The sequence below is a fragment of the Molossus molossus genome, unplaced genomic scaffold (genome assembly GCF_014108415.1).
Source record: "Molossus molossus isolate mMolMol1 unplaced genomic scaffold, mMolMol1.p scaffold_m16_p_21, whole genome shotgun sequence".
NCBI classification, from domain to species: domain Eukaryota; kingdom Metazoa; phylum Chordata; class Mammalia; order Chiroptera; family Molossidae; genus Molossus; species Molossus molossus.
In genome coordinates, this window is record NW_023425357.1 from 33,268,830 (window position 1) to 33,290,314 (window position 21,485).

A 21,485-nucleotide genomic window follows, 5' to 3' on the forward strand; every position below is an offset into this window, starting at 1 on the left:
CATTGGGGGTGGAGGGATGTCATATCAAAATAGAGAAGCTAAAGGTTAGTTATGATTTTTCAACTAGTGGTTGCTTTTATGTTTCTGATCATGCCTCAGAGTTTGTACTTCAACAGACCTACTGGCTTTATTCTGTTTAAAGGGCTGGGCGGTACTCATAAACCCAATATAAGACGTATGTATCGATAGGGTCCAACCAAGAACAAAATAATCACGTTTTTTATATGAATCATCATCATCAGCGTTAGCAACTGTAGCAACAGTAACTTACACTTCTGTAGCGCTTTAAAGCGCTTTCACAGGCTACTTTCCACGTGATCTTCACTACGCCCCAGGTGGAAGAAGGACAGCAGCACCCCGTTTCTTGATAAAGAACGTTCTGGACTCAGTTTGCGCGATGTGAGATGCTCACAGGTTGCGTCACACGGGTTGAGGCATTTTTGCACAGTGCCAAGTGCAGGTAAAAAGTTTCTGGGTGTTGGTGATGGAGCCGGTATTTAATTATGAAATGGATTCGTGGGAAGTAAAATACACTTGGATGAGGTCAAAGCACGTCGGAGCTGGAGTGTGGCTGCTGGTGGGGAAAGGAAGCTGAGGAGACACTGTTGGTGAAAGAAGGAAGACGGCGTCCGGAGGAGCCTTCCTTCAGGGGAAACGGAAGGAAGGCGGGAGTGCAGTCTCCGAGACGCGAGGGAAAGGACGTGAGGGAAGAGCCTAGAAGCTGCGAGTGGGCGAACCGAGGGCCTGCCCTCAGGTGAATGAAGCAGCTCCGCTGAAGTCCCCCATTTGGAGGCGACCTGCTTTGACTGGCTGCCCCTCCACCTCCAGCCGCCCTTTTCGTCATTCTCCCCTCACAGTCGCTCACCACTGAGATTGCTGGTTCCCGCAAGACGCCCAGCTCCGTTCCGCACCTCGCGAACCCTACGCGCCACAAACTCAAATATGAATTCCAGAGCTTCGCGGTCCCGAACGTCTCCCACAATGAAGGACAGACAGACCAATCGAAGTTCGGCTAGCCCCTGACGTCCAAGACAGTGAGCGTGGCGACGGGGTGGGACGTAAGTGTTGCCAAGACGACGGCTTCCGGGTGGGCGGGCCGAGGTGGCCGGAAGGCGAGACTCCGCGGGAAACGCTGCGTTGCCAGGTGGACGACGCTTTTGGGGGCTGAGTCCTTTTCCTTAAGAGTAACCACAGGCTTGTGTTTGGGTTAAGCTAATGGCCTCCGTTTCCTTAATTTCTCTCTCTCAACAAACGCTTTCTTGTCCAGTTTTAAAATTCAAGTTGTTTTCCTAAGGTAAGCCTGTGGTAAAACCACCCCCTCTTATATGGAGGGGGAGGGGTGGTAACAGAAACTCTGGTCCACTTTGTCAGGGAAGGAGAAGGTACTAAAAAAAGGATAAAGGCCAAAATTTGGATCTCTAAACATTTAGTAACTTCTTACCGTGTGAATATTTTACTGTACTGTACACATTTTTAAGTACTTAAACATTGGATGCAATTTGAGTTAGGATTAAATTTAAAAGTCTGGTTCTTTCTAACTCCCAAATTCCATCTGAACCGGGTAATGGACAGAGCGATACCTGAATTTTAAAATATTCTGTACAGTCTCAAAGCGTCACTGACTTAAGGTCTTAATTTCCCATAAATCTGAAGGTAAATGTTGAAGATGGGCAGGTGCTTTGAGGCCAAGCCATTCCAAGAATCAAACTAATTCAGCTGAGTTTCTTGTTTCTGCAAGAGTCTGTTTAATCTAAAGTGATTGAAACCAGATGATACAAACCATGGCTACTTTGGTTCAACGTGTATGGTATTTGAGGATGATGGTCTCACATAAATCTGTCTCATGTATGAAAGAAAGTGAACATTTGCATGCCAAAGGAGAAATAGGGCTTTCTACAGACAATTTTTTTTTAAATCTTACAGCTTTGAAACACATCTTTTAGCCACAAAAGTCACTGTTAAATGCTTGTCACCAAAATCTAAAAGAAAACTTCGGCAAAACTTGACTACTTATCAAGAAGAATTTATTCCTCTAGAGTCAGGGCTGGGAAGCATTTATGAAGGCTTAGATCTATGTGTTTAGGTTCCTGCCAAGCCCTTTCTTAAAATTCCATCTTCAAAACTCCCTGCTAATGAGCACTTTTCCAGCAGCTTGGATGAAACATTCTGATAACTACCTAAGCCTGAAGGTTAGAAATTTCATTAAATAAAAAATTAAATACATTAGAATACTTAGGTATGAAACATTAATGAAATGAGTAATACATTCTTCAGAAGAGGAGGCACTTAAGAAAACATAAGCCACCTGCATTTTGGAGCTATATAACATGATGAGATTTGATAGATAGGCAAGAGATCAAAAATGGCCAGGATTTCAAAAGAGAATGTTCCATGAGCTGCTTACTGCTTTCATAGACAATTTGAAAATAAACTAACTCTCAGCATAAGCCCTACAGGCCTTAGAGTTGAACCAGAGTATCCTTTAGATGTCAGTATTGTGCTGAACAAAGTCAGTTGCATTGTTATTTATCAGGCAAGAACAAAAAGTGCCTAAATTTTATAGGGATTTAGCCATTAATTTAAAAATATTTAGTAATTTTAGAGCTGAGAAAGAAGACTTGCACCTAAATCACATGTACTTGGGGAAAAAATGTTCCCTCTAGTAGCAGTCATATATTTGACATTGTACACTATTCCTCTCACCTAGTTCTTAGTTCAATCTTACTTATCTTTTAAGACCAAGGTAAAATTTTGAAGTTTTTCAGATGTAGCTCATAGTTACCTCTCTCCCACCAGAACACCTATAGAATTATCAACATTCTTTATTTGGTATTTTTGCTTTAGGCCTTGTAATATTTATCATTTATGTCATTGAATGCATCTTACATATAGTTTGCCTCATCTACTGGGTTTTAAACTGCTTAGAATTGTATTCTCCACTGTACCTGGCAGAATGACTTGAACATGGTAAACATAATTTTGATGTACAATGCCTAAGTTAAGATTAATGTTAAATATAGTTGGTAGCTATATTAGTTTGCTAGGACTACCATAAAAAAAAAATACCACAGACTGGGTGGCTTAAACAAAAGAAATTTATTTTCTCACAATTCTAGAGGCTAGAAGTCCAAGATCAAGATGTTGGCAGGGTTGATTTCATTCTCAGGCCTCTTTCTTTGCCTGTAAATGGCCATGTTCTGCCTTTGTCTTCTCATGGTCTTTCCTGTGTACACATACACATCTGTGTCCAGATTTCTTCTTAGAAGGACACCAGTAATACTGGATTAGGGCATATTCTGATACCTCATTTTAACTTAATTACTTTTTTTTAGTTTTTTAATTATTTTTTTAGTTTTTTAATTCTCACCTGGGGACACTTTTCCATTTTTTGTTCAGATAGAGTGGGAGGGAGAGAGAGGAAGAAACATTGAGGTGAAAGGGACACATCAAGTGGTTGCCACCCGCACAACCCAACTGGGGCCGGGGACAAACTGCAACCGAGGTACATACCCTTAGTGGGAACCCAAGCGGGTCTCTCTGGACCACAGGCCGACCCTCTAATTGCTGAGCCAAACCGTCTGTTTTAAAGACCTTCTTTCCCATAGGTGCATTCTGAGTTACTGGGAATTAGGACTTCAGTATATGAATTTAAAGGGGGAACACAATTTAGCTTATCACAATAGCCGACACTGAAAAGCAGAAAAGATTGGGAGCAGTGTTATGATTGAAAGTCATCATTAGAATGCTCATCTTTAGACCTATAGATAACATACATGTGTAAATCAGATTAGTGTAAAATAATAGGGAGTGGTAGAATCTGTGGTAAATCAGAGAATATTTGCCCAGACAAAAGACTTTCAAATTAAAATTTGTAAACAAAACAAAACACACTCCAAAACAATAATTGGCTATCCAGACAAAACAAACAGGCTGACTGGTTTGGGCTCACAGGGCATTGGTTTGCAAAAGTCACTAGCATATCGTTTAATTTGGAATCTATAACCTTTTATGGTGGGTATTGGACATATTAAGTATGTTTTTGCATATCCAAAGATATTTTCCCCAGACCTCTAGGCTCACAGATAACTTTTTTATTGTGTACCCGCTGTGTTGAAGAAACTGTACTAAGTGCCATACTGAGATTAAAATCCATAAATTTGGCCATATATAGCCAAGTGTTACAAGGACATTCTACTTTTGAGATAATTTATTAAATGCATTACTGTGCATAATTTAGTATTTTTAGTACAGCTTTACCCTGTAAATAAGTTAGAACTCAGAAAAGAATTCCTTATCAGATCATGTGCCCTGATAAGGCCAAGCACTGTCCTCTGGTAAAAGTATAGAGGAAATGAGACATATACAAAAATAGGTATAGTGCGAAATAAAAGTGAGACCTTAAGAGAATTATAGAGAATACATTGTGGGAAATTAGAGGAGGAGGGTATTTCTTGCTGCTGGGTGTGTTACTAAGTGTATTTAATGTAGTTAGAATTAATCTTTCCCAAGACACTTGATACTTCTAATATAGCATTAATCAATGTGTTACATGGTAGTTATTTGCATATGTTTGTATCTCCCCCAGTACTTTCTGAAATGCACAAGCATGTCCTAGTCTTTATATGCTCCAGTCTAATGTTACCCAAAAGTATCAGCATCACCTGAGGAACTTTTTAAAACTAAACTTCTCCAGTGGCAGTGTGGGGCGGGGAAAGAACAACAACAAAAAACTTTTCTTCATTCTAGCTCTGGAGATTCCAACTTAGCCTGGAGAGTAGTAGAGAATCTCTATTTTGAAAAGATTTCTTTGACTTAATGATTCTGATTATCAGGCCCATTTGGAACCTTCTGCCCTAGAGCACCTAATATATAGTATGCTCTCAATAAATTCTTGTCACATTAAATGAGCAGAGCTGTGATTTAGTAAGATTAATAAGACCCCAGTGTATAAAATGAATTAGAGTAGAAGATAACCTAGAGGCAAGGAAATCCTATTACAGATGTCCAGTTAAGAGATCAGGGTAGAGGCTATATAGGAAAGGAGAGGCATGGATGAGAAACATTGACAAGGTAAAATCTGCAGAATTAGGTGAAACTTGATATAATGTGCTTGTTCCCAAAACATTGTTTGCTTAAGACTTACACAGTATGTTTATTTAAAAAACAGGTTGCTGGGCCTGGCTGGTATGGTTTCATGGTTAGAGCATCAGCCTGCACACCTAAGAGTCTCAGGTTCGATTCCTAGTCAAGGGCATGTACCTGGGTTGCAGGTTCAATTCCCAGCCCTGGTCTCTCTCATGTCAATGTCTCTCTCTCTCTCTCTCTCTCTCTCTCTCTCTCTCTCTCTCTCTCTCTCTCTCTCTCTCTCCCCCCTCTCTCCCTCCCTCCCTCCCTTCCCCTCTGCTAAAAATCAATGGAAATAAATATCCTCAGGAAAGGATTAACAAAAAAAAAAAGAGGCAAAGAGGCAAATGTCTTGCGGGATTCTAGCTGTGAAATCCTATTTAGTTAGGTAATCCAGGATAAAGCACATGAATCTGCATTTTTTAAAATATGTATCTTGCCCTGGCCGGTTTTGCTCAGCGGTTAGAGCGTCGGCCTGTGGTCCAGAGAGACCTGGGTTAGGTTCCTCCTAAGGGCATGTACTTCAATTGCAGTTTGTCCCCGGCCCTGGTTAGTCATGCGGGTGGCAGCCACTCGATGTGTCCCTTTCACATTGATCTCTCTCTCTCTCTCTCTCTCTCTCTCTCTCTCTCTCTCTCTGTCTCTCTCTCTCTCGCCCTCTCTCCCTCCCTCCCACTCTGAATAAAAAATAAAAGAAATGGAAAAATGTCCTTGGGTAAAGATTAAAAAAAAAAAAGGTATCTTTATTATTGAAAGTATTACAGATATCCCCCCTTTTTTATAACCCTCCCCCATAATTTTGATTTAGGTTATCTGTTTCAGTTTAAGACCTCAGTTTAAGATCTGTTGACCATTGTGAGTGGGAAAGAGGAAAGACTGAATAATAATTCTAAAGATTAAATCTTCCATGGTAGGGATGATGATAAACCATTAACAGATACTGAGAATTTTGTTTAGAAGGAAATGAAGTTCATTCATGAAGCTATTCAGCAAGTAAGGAGAAATGTTGTTTAAGAGCTTGGGAAAGAGGTAGAGGACGAAGAAGAAATTGGAAAAACTTTGTGATAATAAAGATTAGTAAGAAGGAGATCAAAGAAAAGGAAGAAATTTAGGAGGAAGGAGGTAGCACGTGAAACAGAAGGTGGGTAGAAAACTTGGAAAAACCCCAAAAACAAGAATCTCAAGCAAAGAATAATCATCTAGTGTGAATGAGAATACAGGGATTATGGGGTGTAAGTGAAGAGACTTCCGGAATTGACATCTCTCTGGTACTCTTTAATAGAAAGGGTTTTATATAATTGTTCAATTGCTATGAGTTGAAAATTAAATTGACTGCAAGAAATTCTAAGTTAGAGATAATACCTTACAATATGAAGAAAAAATATGTGAGAGGTTGTCATCATATGAAAGGTACCCATCTAGTTGCTTGTAATCTGTTAGGGATTTTGAATTTTTTATAACAATAGAAAATAATTGTATAAGAACAGGATAAACGGAAATAAAGAGTTAAAAGGCCCATAATGATATTAATAGTAAATACACATCATTAGTAAAACCTGGATTTTTCTATTCCTGGATAGTAGGGGAACAAAGGAAGTGAAATAATAAACATAATTAAAAGTCACCTTTTTGAGAAGTAAAAGAAAACAAAAGAATAAAAGGACTTTCTATTTAGGATCTTTTTTAAAAGATAAGTTTTAAAGAAGAAAAGTTTTTGGAAGAAAATAATTATCCTTTCTAGACTTAGTAACAAAATGGTTTTATAAATGTTGCATTTTAAAAATTCCCTATGCTGTACTTTACATCCCAGGCTGTTTTATAACTGACAATTTATACTTCTTAATTCCTTCCCCTTTTTAACTAATCCCCTAATCCCCTTCCCATCTGGCAATCATCAGTTTGTTTTCTGTATCTATTAGTTTGTGTCTGTGTTGTTTGTTATTTTATGTTTTAGAGTACGTATATATGTGAAACCATATGACATTTGTCTATCTCTGACTTATTTCACTTAGCATAATACCCTTTAGGTCTATTTGTGTTGTCATAAAAGGCTAGATTTCATTCTTTTTTATGGCCAAGTAATATTCCACTGTATATATGTACCACAACTTCTTTATCCATTCACCTGTTGTCATTGCTTTCATATATTGGCTATTGTAAGTAATGCTGCAGTGAAGGAATAAAAAAATCTTTTCGAATTAGTGTATTGCATATATTTGGATAATACCCAGCAGTAGAATTGCTGAGTCATATGAGAGTTCTGTTTTTACTTTTTTGAGGAACCTCCATACAGTTTTCCATAGTTGCTATATCAATTTTCAATCCCACCAACAGTGCATGAGGGTTCCCTTTCTTCCACATCCTCAATAACACTTGTTTGTTGATTTATTGATGATAACCATTCTGACAGGTGTGAGGTGATATGTCATTGTGGTTTTTATTTGCATCTGCCTGGTTATTGAGCATATTTTCATGTCTGTTGGCCATCTCTATGTCTTCTTTGGATAAATGTCTCTTCACACCCTCTGCCCATTTTTTTTTTTTTTTTTTTTTCATTTTTTAATTAGATTGTTTTTTGGTGCAAGGTTGTATGAGTTTTTTATATACTATTTGGATATTAGCCACTTATTGGATGTATTGTTCTCCCATTCAGTAGGTTGTCTTTTCATTTTGTTGATGGTTTCCTTTCCTGTGGAAAAAGTTTTTAGTTTGATGTAGTTCCATTTGTTCATTTTTTCTTTTGTTTCCTTTTCCTGAGGAGCCATATCCAAAAAAATATTACTAAGAATGATGTCTAACAGTGTCTGCCTATGTTTCCTTCTAGGTATTTTATGGTTTGGGGTCTTAAATTTAAGCCTTTAATCCTTTTATAGTTTATTCTTTTATGTGGTGTAAGAAAGTGATTGTTTCTTTTGCATGTCTCTGTCCATTTCTCCCAACACCATTTATTGAAGAGATTGTCTTTACCCCATTATATATTATTGCCTTCTTTGTCATTGCTTAATAGATATATAGGTGTGGATTTATTTCTGGGTTTTTTATTGTTTCTGTTGATCTATGTGACTGTTTTTATGCCACTACCATGCTGTTTTGATTATTATAGCCTTGTAGAATAGTTTAATATCAGGTAGCACAGTACCTCAAACTTTGGTCTTCTTTCTCAACATTGCTTTGGCTATTTTGGAGTCTTTTGTGGTTCCATATAAATTTTAGTGTTATTTGTTCTATTTCTATTAAAAATGTCATTGATACTTGATAGGAATTGTATTGAATCTGTAGTTTGCTTTGGGTAGGATGACATTTTAAAGATGTGAGTTCTTCATATCCACAAGCACAGTATATCCTTCCATTTACTTGTATTTTCAGTTTATTTCTTCAGTATCTTATAGTTGTTTGAGTACAGGTCTTTTACCTCCCTGGTTAAGTTTATTCCTAGAGACTATTTTATCCTTTTTGATGCTATTTTAAGTGAGATTTCTTACTAAATTTTACATTCTGATAGTTCATTATATTAGTGTATAGAAATGCAACTTATTTATGAATATTAATTTTGTATCCTGCTACTTTACTGAATTAATGTATTAGTTCTAATAGTTTTTTGGTGGATTCTTTGGGGTTCCTTATACATCATATAGTGTCATATGCAAATAATGACAGTTTTACTTTTTTTCCCAGTTCAAATGTTTTTTATTTCTTTTCCTTGCCTGGTTGCTGTGGCTAGGACTTCCAATACTGTGTTGAGTAAAAGTAGCAGAAGTAGGCATCCTTGTCTTGTTTCTGATCTTAGAAAAAAGTTTTCAGCTTTTCACCATTGGGATATTAGTTGTGGGGTTTTTTTGTTTTTTTTTTTATTTATTTATTTTTTTTATCCTCATCCGAGGACATTTTTCCATTTTTTTTTTTTTTTATTCAGATAGAGTGGGAGGGAAGGAGAGAAAGAAACATCGACGTGAAAGGGACACATCGAGTGGCTGCCACCCGCACGACCCAAGCAGAGCTGGGGACAAACTGCAACCGAGGCACACGCCCCCAGCGGGAACCGAACCCGGGTCTCTTGGGACCGCAGACTGATGCTCTAACCGCTGAGCCAAACCGGCCAGGGCTGTTGTGGGTTTTTTTTTAAATTATATCTTTATTGTTGAATGTATTATAGATGTTCCTAATTTTTCCCCCATTGACCCCCCCTCCTCCCCACTCCCGCCCCGCTCCTGCCTTTTCCCACACTGTTGTCTGTGTTTATTGGTTATGCATATATGCATATAAGTTCTTTGGTTTATTTATTCCCACCACCACCACCCCAACTCCCCTTCCCTTTGAGGTTTGTTAGTCTAGCAACCAATTTGTAATTCTTAATCCCTTCACCTTTTTCACCCATTCCCCCATCCCCCCTCCCATCTGGCAACCAACAAAATGTTCTGTATATCTATGGGAATGTTTCTGTTCTGCTTGTTCATTGTGTTTGTAGATTCAATTGTTGATAGCTATGTATTCATTGCCATTTTGTTTGTTCATATATTTTATCTTTTTCTTCAAGAAGACCCTTCAACATCTCATATAATAATGGTTTGGTAGTCATGAACTCCTTTAGCATTTCCTTGTCTGGGAAAGTCTTTATATGGCCATTGATTCTAAATGACAGCTTTGCAGGATAGAGTAATCTTGGTTGTAGGTTCTTGCTTTTCATCACTCTGAATATTTCTTGCCACTCCCTTCTGGCTTGCAAAGCTTTTTTTTTTTTTTTTTTTTTTTTTTGAGAAATCAGCTAACAGTCTAATGGGAACTCCCTTGTAGGTAACTAACTGCTTTTCTCTTGCTGCTTTTAAGATTCTCACTTTATCTTGAACCATTTGCATTTTGATGATGATGTGTCTTGGTGTGGGCCTCTTTGAGTTCATCTTGTTTGGGACTCTCTGTGCTTTCTGGACATGTATGTCTATTTCCTTCACCAAGTAAGGGAAGTTTTCTGCCATTATTGTTTCAAATAGGTTTCGATTTCTTGATCTCTCTCTCCTCCTTATGACACTCCCAAAATGTGAATGTTGGCACGCTTGAAGTTGTCCCAGAGGCTCCTTACACTATCCTCATTTTTTTGGATTCTTTTTCCTTTTTGCTGTTCTGATTGGGTGTTTTTTGCTTCCTTAGATTCCAAATCGATGGTTTGCTTCTTGGCTTTACCTACTCTACTATTGAATCTGTGTAAATTATCTTTTATTTCAGTTAGTGCCTCCTTCATTTCTGACTGTGCATCCTTCATTTCTGACTGGTCCTTTTTTATGCTCTTTAGGCCCTCACTAAGTTCACTGAAGTTCTCACTAAGTTCATTGAGCATCCTTATAAGCAGTATTTTGAACTCAGCATCTGTTAGGTTACTTATCTCCATTTCACTTAGTTCTTTTCCTGGGGTTTTGTTCTTTTCTTTCATTTGGGACCTTTTTGTCTCCTCATTTTGGCTGCCTCTCTGTGTTTGTTTCTATGTATTACTTAACAAGAGGTATGGGGCTAGCTGAGACCAGATGCTGCTTGTTTGAAAGAGTTTAGGAAAACCTGAAGCAGGATCCAAGACAGGCCAATCCTATAGTTAACCAACTGGCAACAGTTTGGGTGGGCATGAAAGTTGGTGGGGTAGGGCCTCAGGGAATCTCACCAGGGTAGGGCAACAAATATGAGCCAGGTTGCTGGAGTCCCAGATATGGCGGCTGTCTGCCACTCCACGGAAGGGCTCACCAAAGGAACAAAGGCCTCTGACAGCACGTCTGTCCAGGAGAAAGCCCCCTCTCCAGCCCTCGCTCCAATGCCAAACAGCTCAGTTCTTCCCTGTATGTCTCTGGCACCCCTCGAGCTGCCTCTCCTCCAGGCTTAGAGAGAGAGAGTCTGAGTAAGTCCATGCACGGGCCCCTTAAGAGAAGATGCCTGGGGCTCCAGCAGCCTCAGCCTCCCTGAGCCTCAGTTCCTGCTGGTTTTTCCAGCCGTTATGGGGACTTCTCTTCCTGGCACTGAAACCCTGAGCTGGGCGCCTGGTGTGGAATGGCGACCCCTCAGTCCTCAGGGAGGACCTTCGCAGCCGGGGTATTCTCCTAATTTTTATCCGCCACATGTGGGTGTGGGACCAGCTCTTCTGCATCTGCCCCTCCTACCAGTCTCAATGCAGCTGCTTCTTTAATTTCGTAGTTGTAGAACTTCCATTCTGCTTGATTTCAGGCAGCTTTGAATGATGGTTGTCCTGTAGTTTAGTTGTAATTTTGATGTGGTTGTGGGAGAATGTGATACCGCGTTTACCTACACCACCATCTTGACCGGAAGTGGTCAGTTGTGGGTTTTTTTAAATGGTCTTTATTATGTGGATGTGTGTTCCCTCTATCTTTACTTTGGGGTGAGTTTTTATCATAAATGGGTGTTGGATTTTGTAAGATTTTTTCTGTATCTATTGATATGATTATATTTTTATCCTCCATTTTGTTTATGTGGTATATAATATTAATTGATTTGTGGATATTGAACCATCCTTGAATCCCTGGAATAAATCCCATTTGATCATGGTATATGATCTTTTAAATATGTTGCTGAATTTGGGGTGCTACTGTTTTGTTGATGATTTTTGCATCTATGTTCACCAGGGATATTGATCTATAATTTTCTTCCTTTTAAAAAAAAATAGTTTCTTTCTCTGGTTTTGGTGTCAGTGTAATGCTAGCTTCATAAAATGAGTTTTGGAACCCTCCCTCCTTTTCATTTTTTTGTAATAGGTTGAGAAGGATATATATTAATTCTTTGACTGTTTGGTAAATTCACTTATGAAGCCATCTGGTCCAGGACTTTTGTTTGTTGGGAGTCTTTTGATTACTTATTTATTTTGTTAACAGTAATTGGTGTGTTCAGATTTTCTGTTTTTTCCAGATTAAGTCTTAGAAGATTGTATGTTTCTGGAACTGTTTCCATTTATTCCAGGTTTTTTCCATTTGTTGTCATATAGTTGCTAATAGTGTTTCCTTATAATCCTTTGTATTTATGTAGTGTTGGTTGTCACTTCTATTTTCATTTATGATTTTCTTTATTTGGGCCCTCTTTTTCTCTTGATGAATCATACTAAAAGTTTATCAATTTTGTTTATCTTTTCAAAGAACAAGCTCTTGGTTTCATTGATCTTTACTATTGGTTTGTTTTTTTTAGACTCTATTTATTTTTTTCTTGATCTGTTTATTTCCTTGTTCTGCTCATTTTGGGCTTTGTTTGTTATTCTTTCTTAGTTCCTTTAGGTGTAAAGTTAGATTGTGTATTTGAGATTCTTCTTGTTTCTTAAGGTAGGCTTGTATTGCTGTAAATTTCTTTCTTAGAACTACTTTGACTATGTCCCATAGATTTGGGGTTATTGAGTTTTTGTTTTTATTTGTCTCAAGGTATCTTTATTTCTTTCCTGATCTTTTTAATCCATGCATTGTTTAATAGTATGTTGTTTAACCTCCATGTGTTTCTGTGTTTTTCAGTTTTCTTCTTGTTAATTTCTAGTGTCTTACTATTATGGTCAGAGAAGAGAAGATGCTTGGTATTATTTCAGTATTATTAAATTTATTGAGACTTATTTTGTAGCCTAACACTGGTCTATCCTGGAAAATGTTCTTTGTGAACTTGAAAACAATGTATATTCTGGTGCTTTGGGGTGAAATGTCCCCAAAATACCAATAAGTCTTTCCTAAGAGTCATTTAAGGCCACTGTACCCTTATTGATTTTCTGTCTGGATGATTTATCCTTTGATGTCAGTGTGGGTGTTACTGTCCCCTACGATGACTGTTACTGTTGAGCTCTCCCTTTATGTCCATCAATATTTGCTTTATATATTTAGGTGCTCCTTCATTGGGTGCATAGATATTTATGAGTTATATCCTTTTGTTGGATTAATCTGTGTCATTATGAAATGTCCTTCTTTGTTTATTTTTGCAGACTTTGTTTTAAAGTCTATTGTGCCAGATATAAGTATTGCCACCCCAGATTATTTTTCATTTCCACTTGCATGAAATATTTTTTTCCATCCTTTTACTTTCCATGTGTGGTTCTTTTGATCTGAAGTGGTTCTTTTATAAGCAGCATATGTATGGGTCATGTTTGTTTGTTTTTTAATGCATTCGGGTTAAAAATGTCTTTTGATTAGACCATTAACCCATTTATATTTAAAGTAGTTATTTTTAGGTATATAGTTTTAATTTTATTAATTGTTTTTGGGTTTTCTTGTAATTCTTCTATGTTCCTTTTTTACTCTCTTGCTCTCTTCTCTTGTATGTTGATTACTTTCTGTAGTGTTGTGTTTGTATTTGTATTCATTCATTCATTCATTCATTCATTCATTCATTATTTTGGTTAATCCTCACCCAGGGATATTTTTCCATTGATTTTTTTTTTTTTTTTTTTTTTTTTAGATAGAGCACAAGGAAGGGAGAGAGAGAGAGAAGCATCAATTTTAGAAACACATCGATTGGTTGCCTCCTGCACAACCCAGACCAGGGCTGGGGATTGAACCTGCAACCAAGGTACATGTCCTTGACAGGAATCAAATCAGTGACCCTTTGGTCCACTGGCCAACACTAACTGCTGAGCCAAACCGGCCAGGGCTCTCTTTATTTCTTGTAAATCTCTTGTAGATTTTTGATGTGTGATTATCATGAGCTTTATATATACCAAGCTATGTTTATAACAGTCTGTTTTAAGTTGATGGTTACTTAAGTTCAAACACATTCTAAAATCAGTACAGTTTTTACTCACCCTCTCTACATTTATGTTTTGTCATCATTTTTAAACTTTTTTGTGTGTGTATGTATCCCTTGACTTATTGTAATTACACATAAAATTCCTACTTTTGCTTTACCCTTTGTACTTACTAGCTGTCTGGTTGGCTGGTCCACTGCTTTTACTATGTGTTTGCCTTTGTCGGTGAGAATTTGTTCTGTTTTGTATTTTTTTATTTATATTTTAGATATTTTTTGTCCTACTTAAACATTTTACATATTCTAGAGAAATGTCTACTAACGTTTACATTTAGCATTTAACAGTTCTTGTAATATTGGTTTAGTGGTGATGAACTTTGTTAGCTTTTTCTTGCCTGGGAAACTCTTTATCTGTCTGATTCTAAAAGATACCCTTTCTGAATATAGTAATCTTGGTTGTAGGTCTTTGATTTTCATCACTTTGAACATTTTGTGCCAGTTCTTCTGGCCTGCAAAATTTCTGTTGAGAAATCAGCTGACAGTCTTATGGGAGCTCCCTTGTATATAATTAACAGCTTTTCTCTTGCTACTTTTAAGATTCTCTCTTTGTCTTTAACCTTTGGCATTTTAATTTGATGCATCTTGGTGTGGACCTCTTTGAGTTAACTATATTAGAACTCTGTGTACTTCCTGGTTGTGTATATCTATTTTCTTTTCTAGATTAGAGATTTTTTCAATCATTATTTCTTCGAATAGGTTTTCTTTTTCTTTTTAGTCCACATCCAAGGATATGTTTGTTGATTTTTTTTTTTTTTAAAGAGAGACATTGATGTGAGAGAGAAACATCAATTGATTGCCTCCCATACATGCCCTGACCAGATAGAACCCGCAACCTGGATATATATCTTGACTGGGAGTCAAACCTACAACCTTTTTTTGGTGTATGGGATGATATGCCACCCTGCCAGGGTTCATATAGTTTCAATCCATATATTTGATATGTGTAAAATATCTAGATATATGAAGAACTGCTACAATTGGACAGTAAAAAGAAAATCAAAATTTTTTAAAGAGAAACGCCATTTAAATGTAAAGCCATGCCTTGGCTGGTTTGGCTCAGCGGTTAGAGCGTCACCTGTGGTCCAGAGAGACCCAGGTTCGGTTCCCGCCAAGGGCATGTACTTCGGTTGCAGTTTGTCCCCGGCCCTGGTTGGGTTGTGTGGGTGGCAGCCACTCGATGTGTCCCTTTCACATTGATGTTTCCCTCTCTCTCTCTCCCTCCCACTCTATCTGAACAAAAAATGGAAAATGTCCTCGGGTGAGGATTAAAATAAATAAATAAATAAATAAATAAATAAATAAATAAATAAATAAATAAATAAATAAATGTAAAGCCATTTCTCCAGAAGATATAAAATAGCCAATAAAAAAATAAAAGATGCTCACTTAATTATCCCTAAGGGAAATGCAGATAAATACCACAGTAAGATACCACTTCATACCCAGTAGGATGGCTGTTATCAAAAAAAGAGGAGCCCAGTTGGTATAGCTCAGTGACTGAGCATTGACACATGCACCAAGAGGTTACCAGTTCAGTTCCCGGTCAGGGCACATGCCCAAGTTGTGAGTCAAATTCCCAGTGCGGGGCATGTTGGAGGTGGCCAGTTGCTGTTTTTTCTTACCAATGTTTCTATCTTTCTCTCCTCTTCCTTCCTCTCTCTCTAAAATCAATAAAGAAAAAAAGAAGAAAGGAATAGAAAATAACAGATTTTGGAGTGTTGGCAATGATGATGGAAGGAAACTTGACTTGGGGTGTTAATCATATAATACAATATACAATGATATATTACAGAATTGTACTCTTGAAACCTATATAATTTTATTAACCAGTGTCACCCCAGTAAATTCAATAAAAAAGAAAATAAAAGAAGTAAAAATGAAATAAAAGCTCTCACTAAATACTAAAGATAACAACTCATTTATTTCATTTTACATATACATAATAAAGAGTGATCTTTTTAGAAACTTAAAATACAAATAAATAAACTCCACATTCAATTTTTTCCCCATAGGTAATCTGATAACTTCTTAAAAATACAAAATAAAATAGCCATTATTTCATTAAAAAAAATAAATGTTAGAAAAATATGTAGAAAAATTAGCAACCCCTTACATTGCTCTTGGAATTGTAAAATGGTACAGCTGTTTGGCAGTTCTTCAAAAAGTTAACATAGTGGCCTGGCCATTGTTTTGCAGTGGTTATAGCATCAGCCCATGCACTAAACGGTCTTGGGTTTGATTCCTAGTCAAGGTCATGTACCTGGGTTTCAGGATCAATATCTGGCTCTAGTCAGGGCATGTGTGGGAGGCAACCAATCAATATGTCTCTCTCACATCGATGTATTTTCCTCTCTCTTTCTCTTTCTCTCCCTCCCTCCCTCCCTTCACTCTCTCTAAAAATCAATGGAAAAAATATCCTTGGGTGAGGATTTACAAAAAATAAAATAAGATAAAAAGTTAAACATAGCAATTCCACTTCTTGGTATACAGTTGTCCCTCGCCCCTTTGCACTTCGACTTTCGTGGCTTCTCTCTAAAAAACTGCGATAGAGAGGAGCTGCGAAAGTCAAAGTGCAAAGTGGTGAGGGATGACTGTATATGAACACAGAATCCTACTTTGTGGAAATTCATTTATTGCAGTAGAGTCTGGAACTGATTAACCGTGACTGTATATCCAAACAGGTACTTAAACAGATTATTGTATATCAGTGTTCATGAAAGCATTATTCACCATTTCAAAATGGTGGAAACAACCATGGCCATCATATGAATGGATAAAGTATGGTATATCTACAAAAGGGAATATTATTCAGCCATAAAAAGAAATAAAGTTTGATACATTCAACAAGATAGATGGATCTTGAAAATAGTATGCTACTGAAATAAGCCACATACAAAAGGTCAATATTTTATTATTCCAAAAGTTATATTATTCATAAAGACAGTAAGTAGATTACTGTGGCAGGAGGGGGCAGGAGGGGGCATGTGAATGGAAAGTTACTGCTTTATGAGTACATAATCTCTGTGGTGATGTAAACGTTCTGGAAATAGTGGTGGTGGTTGTACAACATTGTGAATAACTTAATATTTTTCCACAACAAAAAATATATATAAATTTGATGTGGTTATTGTTTTGACAGTCACTCTTCTCACCTAAAGTTAATGAGAAAACCCTTTGTCTTTGTTTTGATTCTTTATCTTTTAATCTTATTCAGGTTTTCTAAATATATTATTCCTTTGAGAAGAAAACAATGACTATGCATTAGGAATATTCTAGTATTCTGAGAATTTGTAAATTAATGAGATACCTTTCAAATACAAAGCATTCTCAGAAGAATTTTGGGACACTGACCTTGTTTTGGGGGAGTTTGATTAGGCTTGACTGAGCGAGGATTATGAGGCTGAGAGTCTAGAATATAGAGTATTTAGGTAATAGTAAACCTGAAAGCCCAGTGGAAACAGGGTACCTGACTTGTGTTACCTAAGCACAGTGATTTAAATGACATATTTAACATTATCTGTTGAAATAATAACCCTAAAAACATAATGTTGTTTTTTTAGCATTCAGATAATTTAATGTGTCTATAGTGGTCTTTTTGTTTGTTGTAAAACATAACATAAACCTATACCCTGTACAAGTAGTGTCACACAACCTTTATCTTCCAAAGCATGCAGTGAGTCCACCAGAAGTTTGTGGAAAGGAGTAGATGCAAGCTGTGCAGATGTTAAGTCTTCTGGGCTCTTAGGACTGGGTGCTAGTGTCTTGGTGCAGCGGATGTCCCTTATGGTCGAGTCATCCCAAAACTCTTCAGCATGAAGTACTTCCTTTGGTTTTGGAGAAAATATGCTTATAGAGTGTTCTCCAAAAGTCCTGGCTCCTGTGGGTTTATTTTTAGGCTATAGTGACCCTTAATTTTCTTTCCATCTTCAAACACAGAAAACAACAGATGACAAAGAAGAGATAATCTTACTGATTCCCCAAGGTCCAGAAGACCTTGTGTGTTGTTGCTTTTTGGAAACTGAGCTTCAAATGCATCTTCGTTTTGATCTAGAGATGGCCATTCATCTTTGTCATCAGAAACATCAGGAAATGTGGGAACCTGAAACATATTCATGATGAACCCTTCTTTCATCTCTGCTCTGCTCTATGGCTTGAATTCCTGAGTAGTTCTAGTCACACATCTGACATCTCATCTGGCCACTGAAAACATAAAGTCGGTTAAAGAAATAGGAGGAGCTACAATCTGGCTGATGGCTGAGGACACCAAAGTGACAGTGACAACATTGGCCTAAGGAGGAACAGAAGAGGTGCCTGTGTGGGTTTCTTTCCCATGTGCTCTGAGTTATGGCTGACAGAGACAGAGTGCTGAGTTATTGCTGGGAGCTAACACTTGGTCCAATGCATGCTGGATTAACCTCAGGACTTTCCTGCAAAGCAGGCAGGTGCTCCTGGGAGGTCTCTACTTCATGCAACTTCTTATAAATTCATCTATTTTCTCTTTCAGTAGCTGTTCTTCAAAAGCATTTGCTTCTTTCCTTTTCTTATAATGTCTGTCTTCATTTACCCACTGCTCATGCTTTCTCTATTGATTGTATTTCAGGGCTCTCAGCTCTTCAAAGGAGAATTCCTACTCTCCACAAATGAGCATCTTCTTACAGTACATAACAACTGACTGAATGTCAACTCTGGCTGTCAGAGAGATGTGCAGAGTATCCTGATTTAGAAATCATGACCACCCTTTGTTCCATATTTGACTCTTTATCACAAGCTTAATATGTTACTTAGAAACTTCTGAAACCTCATTCTTAGAAACACAAGCTGGCTTTGATTTTGATGTCATCATTTGGTTTAAAATCTAAGCATTATGCAGAGGTTCTGCAGTTCTAGCTTGAGCTGGCAAATGAACCTGTGTCTGAAATAACCTGTACTGTTGCTCCAGCAGCTCTCTAGATTCTGCCTGGTTCCAAATTCCTCTCCAAAAAACGGCATTGGCATGTTGCTGCTCTCCTTGGCCCTCCAGATGTCCATCCAAGTCTACATACAAAGGACAGGACAGCTTCCCAATCTCATGGTTGTAGAGAAACTAAAAACACTGATGATGGTCAATGTTGCACTTAGCTGCCAGTCATTTTCCCAGTCGTCCGTGGCAAGAGGATGTACCAGCACCAGTCCTACAAGTGCTGCAAGTGAGGAACCACCGCCAATTTAAATCTCAGGCTCCTGACCATTGACCTATGCTGCAGTCCCATAATGTTATTTTTTAATAGGATAGGATAAGTTGTGATGCAGCTATAAATCCCTGTATTTGTCTTGCAACACCTCATCAACAACTAATTACAAGAGAGGCTAGAAAGTTCCCTTTGTATTTAGCCCCAGCCTAACTAACTTTGAGGTGAATGTAGATTTGGTGTGATGAGGATATAGTATTGGCTCTTTCATATGGACCTATATTAAAAAAAATTTTTATAGTGATGTTTCAAGTAGGGTTAGATTTAATGAAGTTATGCTTCAGCCTATTTCAGACAAAATAAGGAAGAGTTTTCTTTATAGACTTGAGATATATATAAGTTTTGGAGATTTAGTGTTTCATAGTATTAGCAAAACTCAGTAATAGGACTCTCGATTCTGATACTGCTAAGTATCAACTTTGATGCTAGTGTTAAGCACTAACTGTGTGAATTGTTAGTTGGGTACTCTCAGGCAGTTCATTTAATTCGGTTTCTGTTTCTGGAAATGGAACAATAGTCTCTACCACATGGGATACTTGTGAGGATAAAATGAGAAAGAGAAAAAGGAAAAATGCTTTATACAGTGTCTGATATATTGGAGGTTGGTGGTTATCATTAATGGTAGCTGTCATTATGTACTGATTAAATATTACTTGCCTTTCCTATCTTGATACAATTTAGTGAATTTCAGACGAGATAATGAAAACTTACTGAATCTTACAAAGAAATATACAGATATATGTTTGACAACTGATTATAGATATTTTTTCTGAACTCTTTATTTTCATTATCATATAATTGTGTTGGATATGCTTTTTTGCATTTTGCTCTTGTTATTTTGTGTTAATCTCATCTTCCCCCCCCAAAAAAAAATGTGTATACTGCTTGAGGATAGCTAATATTTTATAGTCATATTTCTTTTGTGTCTCCTAAATCTAGCAGAGTACTATGTATTTTAGTAAAATACTCAGTAAACATATGTTTACTTTTAGTAATTGGTGATTTCTAAGAAGGCCCTTAAGCATATTATAATTGCAATTAGAATTAACAGTCAATCTGAATATGTGATTGCTGCTACGCTCTTGAGAATTCCCATTAGTCAAAGGTGACCTTCCAGAATATCCCAACAGATGCAAAGCTGACAAAAATGATTCATACCTCACCAACCCACAGCACAGATCTTTGCAATCTGCCCTGTTTTCCAAGCCATTCTAAAACTAAAGCTACTGAAATAAAGCATATTACTTATTTAGTAAGGATATTATTTACCAAATAGAAAACCCCATTAACAGGCCTATTTGTAGACTTGGCTTAATAGTTGTTCTCATGTACAATATTTGATATGTTTTCCTCTAAAAAACTTTTTATATGAATACAATTTTCAGGAAATTATCCCAGTACATACCCATAAAATGTTGTCAGTCTTTTTGTATGTGTGGAATAATGACATAATTATTGATAATAAAATGATAAAATACAGTATCTCAAGAGGTATTGTAGCTAAGAGTCTAACTTTGAAGTAAAAAAAAGTTTGAATTCTCAACTGTGCCATTTATTAGCTATGTAACTGTGGGTAATGTAGTGTAACTTTGAAAGACAAAGTGTCCTCTTCCGTTAATGGGTTATAGTAGCTCTCTCATAGATTCTTGTATTAAATTTGATAATTCAGGTATAGCACTGAGCACAATACCAGATACTTAGTAAGTACACATTGAGAGTAATTTCAGTTGCAATTTAAAAAATTTTTAAAAATTAAACCTCAAAATGACTTAAAGATTTGGAAAGTATATTCTTAAATAAGAAGTTTCAAGATAGGATAGCTCCCAGGGTAGTTCTTTTAGCTGCTCAGTGGCATCATCAGGATCCAAATCTTCTTAATTGTTCCATTCTGCTGTCCTCAAAGTATTAGTTCTTTAGACTAGGTTTCCCCATAGTCAAAAGATGACCCTGCAGTTCCAGTTTTCAAATCCACTCAAAACAGCATCTAGCAAAATCAAACACCATCTCTTCAATGTGTGTTTCTTTCTAAGAATAAGGAAATCTTTTTCAGAAGCCTTTCTCCATACTTTCCTTCATGACTCATTAACTGGGTCATATCTTCATCTCCTCAATGATCACCGGCAAGGAGAAAGGGATAATGAATTACCTAGGGATGCTTAGACAAATCAAGATTTATCCCTGAGTTTTTGGTTGTGTCACTTTTTTAAAGGGTGGGTGCCTAAACAAATCGGTGTTCTATGAACTATGGGGAGATGGGTGTATACTATTAGTCTGAATAATAGAATATTTGCCATTCCTTTTTTCTTCTCATATGGAGATTCAGGTATCTGAATCACTGCTCAGTTACTTCCCACCACCATCTATCAGCTACTTCAGTGT

The 21,485-nt window shown here is 37.1% G+C and overlaps 1 pseudogene; it reads right to left on the reverse strand.

The window, feature by feature from the left end:
- Nucleotides 1-851: 851 nt before the first annotated feature.
- LOC118639581 lies at nucleotides 852-21,182 on the reverse strand (annotated as a pseudogene).
- Between the last annotated feature and the right edge of the window lie 303 nt (nucleotides 21,183-21,485).